This window comes from Podarcis tiliguerta (assembly GCF_965153285.1).
Source record: "Podarcis tiliguerta genome assembly, chromosome: 13".
Lineage (NCBI taxonomy): Eukaryota > Metazoa > Chordata > Lepidosauria > Squamata > Lacertidae > Podarcis > Podarcis tiliguerta.
In genome coordinates this window covers 22,266,929-22,272,437 of record NC_139546.1, presented here as the reverse complement: position 1 = coordinate 22,272,437, position 5,509 = coordinate 22,266,929, and the positions used below count along the sequence as shown (strand labels likewise).

At 46.1% G+C, this 5,509-nt stretch overlaps 1 long non-coding RNA gene across 1 annotated transcript; it reads left to right on the top strand.

The window, feature by feature from the left end:
- The first annotated feature begins 816 nt into the window (after positions 1-816).
- On the top strand, positions 817-3,247 carry LOC310662041. Its single transcript, XR_014504219.1, has 2 exons — positions 817-1,245; positions 1,299-3,247. It is a non-coding gene; the product is annotated as an uncharacterized lncRNA (long non-coding RNA).
- Positions 3,248-5,509: the final 2,262 nt, after the last annotated feature.

Here is a 5,509-nt window from a genome sequence, read left to right as displayed (position 1 = left end):
TGTATCCACATGAAAAACCAAAAACGTGCCTATTGATACAATATATACAGACAAGGCCATTCAAATCCCAGTCCTCAGAACAGTCTAACCCCTCCCAAAAGATGTCTTAAACACACCCAAAGTGCATTTATCTCCATATAAAAGCATCTCCCCCTCCCCGTCCCACACGTTTGAGATTGGCCCGCAAGTCTGGTTGGTTTTTGTTTGTTTTTAAACATTTTGTATAGTTTCGAAAATAAATTACAGCAGCTATTTCAATAAATTAAACACACACACACACACACACACAGAGCGCAAACTTGGGAGTTTAGCAAAATAGCTAACAAAATAAACCTTTTCAGTGCAGTCAGGTGGGATCTTATTGAATCAACGTTGCTGGAGGAATACGCAAGGTTTCAAGTCGTACACAAATGCTGGCCTTCCAGTGTTATTACCGAAGCATACACATTCACTTTTGCGTTTCTCACGAGCCTTCTCTGATCAAGCGGGGGTTTTAGCAGGGCTTTTTAGTACCATTTTACCTTGTGCAATGGAAAAACTACAAGAGGCATCCCCCATTCCTCCTTGCCTTTTTGAACTGTCCCAGCAGCTCACAACACTAGTAATTTTACGAGCATAGAGTAATTTTGCGGTCCCTTCAAAAGCGTTCATTCTTGAAAGGATAGGTGGCTATCCAAACAAGCTCATGGGGCAGTTGCCAAGAAGTGAAACTGACAAGGCAGCTGACACACAACTTTTTTTTGGGGGGGGGGCGTTTTTGTAAGAAGAAGAAGAAGAAGAAGAAGAAGAAGAAGAAGTTCAACAGTTTTAGTGTCTTCCTAAAAAAAGCTCAACCCTGGCCTATTGACAGCTGGACTGTGAATGGTGTTTTGAAACCCACCACAGACTTGCGTAGTCTTGGGCAAATCTTTAACCACACCTCAGCTTCCTATCTGACAAATGGGAACAGTGACGTGCCTTGCAAGTGGGTCGTAGGAGGAACACAATAAAATGCACTTCTATCCAAACACACAGGCCCAAAAGACTTGTATCTAACTACCCTTGGACTTTCTATGTTCATCTGAAGGCAGAAGGAAAAACTTGCACCACTGACCCAGGGCGAAGGTGGTTGCACGTGCATATTTCCACAATGCAGAAATCTGGGAAACCCTAAAACTTGAAGAACCAAAGCATCATCATCATCATCATCATCATCATCATCATTATTAAAGGCATCTAGACTTGGTTTCTTTGTGGGGCAGAGCAGTGCTTATGCAATAGTAAAAAATAATAAAGAAAAAACAGGGGGAGACAGTAAGAGTGAGTAACATTTTGAATCCATTGCATTTTGGATGTACAGTCCCGTCTGATTTCCAAAACGTTATGAAACCAAAGCACGGCTTCTGATTGGCTGCAGGAAGCTCCTGCAGCCAATCAGAAGCCGTGCTGGACGTTTGGCTTCCAAAAACTGTTTGAAAACCAGAACACTCATTTCCGGGTTTGCAGTGTTCAGGAGCCGATTTGTTAGGGAGCCAAGGCGTTTGAGATCCAAGGTACAAATGTACTGAGGACATACCAGGGATGGATGAACCTTGCCCTCTCCACCTGGCCCTCCAGACTCCCAAGTCCACAGCCTCTCACTAGACCGGCTTCACAGCCCAAGCAATGAACTGGACTGTGCGCTCTTGATGCCTCTTGTTTGTCTGAATGGTGGGTAGAGAGGGGGAGCTTGAGTATGTGTAGAAAACCAGCCTAGTGCACAAAGCTAAAATGGACATTTTTTGTCGCTGGGATGTGGCCCTCAAAGGGTTGCCCAGAAAGGAATGTGGTCCTCTGTTTAAGGTTCCCTCACCCAGAAGAAGAAGAGTTTGGATTTGATATCCCGCTTTATCACTACCCGAAGGAGTCTCAAAGCGGCTAACAATCTCCTTTCCCTTCCTCCCCCACAACAAACACTCTGTGAGGGAAGTGAGGCTGAGAGACTTCAAAGAAGCGTGACTAGCCCAAGGTCACCCAGCAGCTGCATGTGGAGGAGCAGGGAAGCGAACCCGGTTCACCAGATTACAAGTCTACCGCTCTTAACCACTACACCACGCTGGCTCTCATCCCATGACTAACATCAAAAACCTATGGGCATATTGTTCTTCCACACAGCCAAAGTAAGCATAGATTGATAAGCCTGCCCCCCCCCCCCGCCACACTCCAAATTCTAAATTTTATCAAGAGGCATCACTGACCAGAAGGGTGAGAAAAGTACCCACAGTGTACTTCCTAGTTCCACATGCTGGGAGGAAGAAGCTGTAAATTAACTTAAGTAAGGAATATAATGTAGACCTTATAGCAGCCTGCACCAACCTGGTGCCCCCCCTCCAGACACCCTGGACTACAAGTCCCATCAGCCCCAGCTGTCGCTGATGGGAGTTGCAGTCTAAAACACATGGATGGCACCAGGTTGTCCAAAGGCTGCCTCACACGGAGGCAATACACCAAGAAACTCCCAGATCCAACCTGAACACAACAAATAAATAAAAATAAATATATATTTTTTAAAAAGGGCAAATGATTCTAAGACAGAGAGCAAAGCCAAAACACACTCCAGTTTGTTCCGGAGTGTAACAGTTTTTTCATCCCACGCATACCCCTTCTGCTATTACAAAGGAATGGAAAAATGAGACGCTCCGTCAGAAACACACCAAAGCAACCATTCAGTCAGGAGCACAGACGACAGAAAGCTACAGTGCAGAATTTAATTCTCGCTGCCCGACACTCATCCACGACGACTCACACATTTCCCAAAAATAGAAAACTCATCAAAAGCAGCCCCAACAAGGGAAGAATTTAAACCAAATGGGTGGAGGAGGGGAAGAGAGATTTAGAAAAAGAGGTTCCTTTCGCAGGAAATCCATTACAGCAGTGGACTGAGATGGACGCAACAGTGGCCAAGGGAAGCCACAGGACTCCCTGCAAGTTATTTACACGTGATTGGCCTTTGCTACTTTTAGCAGTCAGTCAACAGAGTTCTAGAGGTGTTCCAAGTTCCACAAAATGGCGGGAGGCTCCGAGGAGATACCAGGCTTCCGGCACTGGGTTACGGTTTGTGCGTGTTTGAACAGGATTTTAAGAAACGTTTCCACCCAGCACCATTGGAGGCGGCAGGTTTGTGAGACCTTTTGGTCTCTTCTTCTTCCTTGAACCAAATATTTTTCAAGGGAGTGGTGGGAAACAAGGCAGGGGGGTGCGGGGGGAGAGAGAGAGAGAGAGAGAGAGAGAGGAAAAAACTCTCCAAGTCAACCAAAGATCAGGATGTGTGCCATTTCAATTGAGGAGAGCAGATACGATGAGCTGGGAAACCACGAAAACTTTAGACAGCCTACAATGCAGCCCCAGACCTTTGCACTATTCACTAGAGAGGCAGCGACGGCATTCTTTTGCAGATAGGAGCAGAATCTTCAATCTCCTTTTGGTAGTTGAAACTTAATTCCAGCACCTTTTTTAAGTCCTCCTTTGCAGCAACGCACACACACACACACACACAAGCTCTCCAAACACATTAGAACAAAATGGATTGTCTTTCCAGTGCATCATTCTATATCCAAATGCACACGCAGGAGCGTCGTCTGGTTCATTTATGATCATTCCTGGCATGGAAAGTGTTCAGTAGTTGCACGTCAGCAAGCTTTTCCCCCAGCGTTGCATTATTTGCTGCCGCAAATAATGGCACAGCTCCAAAAGCAACATGGCCACATGTATTGCAGCAGAGGGCGAGGTCCTTCTTCTCAGCTCTCCCCAGTGTTATCAGGAACAAGTCAATGGGAAGAGTTCCAGGAACTTATAGCTTTCCCATCTCCTATCGCAGGGCACACCCAACACCTTCATTGGCTCACGTCTACACAAAGTTGTCTTGGCTGCTGTAAGAACCGTGTGTTGCAAGACGACAGACCTCCAGGGAAGGGCACCAGTTCTGCCGCTCAATGCATCTTCAGTTCCCTTAGTTTGCAAACGTGCAAAGGTGGGCGACAGAGAGCCTTCTTTGGGGACAGAGCAAACATGGATGCCTAGGCAGTCAATCAAGAGCCAGTTGAAGAACAAAGCAGGAGAACGAGATCCAAGGGCGTGGGTTTGTTTTGGGAGCTCCTGCACAAGAAGTTGCGAGCAACTAAATTTTGGAGCCCACCTCGAAACGCACCAAGTATGAATGGAAAGAAGAGAGGTCCGCTTTCCTTAGAAGCCCCTGGGTTTTTGTTTTTAACAGAGGCGATCTTTTCATGGTTCAGCTTTTAGAAGACAATCTACTAGCCATCCTCTAGTTCTTCTTAAGAATATTCCAAAGTCTCAATGACTACGAAACATCTCAGTTTGCTATATCCAGTGTGTAGCGTGTAGACTTCTGGAAGTGGAGGCTGGAGCCTAGGTAAAACTCTTTTTTCACAGAATATGGAGCAAGCTTTACAACATAATAATAATAATAACAATAATAAATTAAGGTATCACAGCTTAAAAAAAAAATCACCAAGAAATTATGTCAAGTACCTTTAGCTGGACATGGAAAGAGGATTTATCAAACCCACACAGAAAATGCACCTTTCGGATGTCAAAATCACTTCTGAACAGCTGTGAGCTGGTTTGCTATGATAAATAAATTTTTTAAAAATCCCACTCCTTGCTGGGGTGAACCATTAAGACAACACACAATATTTCTCTGTATTTAGCAAGTTTCCCACTAGGGCTAGAAGATGAGAATATCCGTCTTCCTTGGACGGGAAACCATGGAAAGCTCACTCCAGACTTTCGTTCTCTCCTTCCCACTCACACAGCGGAGCCTGGGCCTAAGGTGCTTCGAAGATTTCCCTTCCGCACATTAAGAAGATTCAAGGAGGCATTTCCTTTGGGCCAAGTCTGACTTATCCAGCAGGTCATCTTCGGAGTGACAGGTTGAGATGGGCAGCTCTGAGACTGGCTTCAGGTGCCCAGGTTTGCATCTTACTTCCACCTGATATAAGGAAATAAACCACAGCAGCTTGGAGCTCCCATGTTAATAGCGGCGGGAGGGAAAAGGGAAAAGGCAGAGACAGACAGCTAACAGCACTTGCAGTGGGGGGAAAAGCGTCACAATGCTATTCGCACCCCATTTTCATCTGAAGGAAGGCAACAGCGTTCTGGCCCAGCTGGCCAGGCCCAGCCAACACCCCTTAAAATGCCATGGCGATTTTCCATTGTTTGAACAGGCTGATTGCTCCTCCATCCCAGCTTTCCTTATGGAGCAGGAAGCCACAGCTCAGCTCATCATTCGCTGCCCTCCCCAACCCCTCCCTCTGCTCCCCTCTGCCTTTGGCCTTAACATCCCCAAGACAACTGCTTGATTCAGCTAGGTATACCTTGGGCTCAGGCCCTGCTTGCAAAAGCAGCTTTCTCCCACAAGTACAATTTGACAGGGAAACACAGGGGTTGGTTTGTTTTCTTGGCTCGCTAAGTCTCAAGAGTCTGCTGCACCTTCAACCCCAACCCCCAAATGCCAGACAGGTCAACAAAA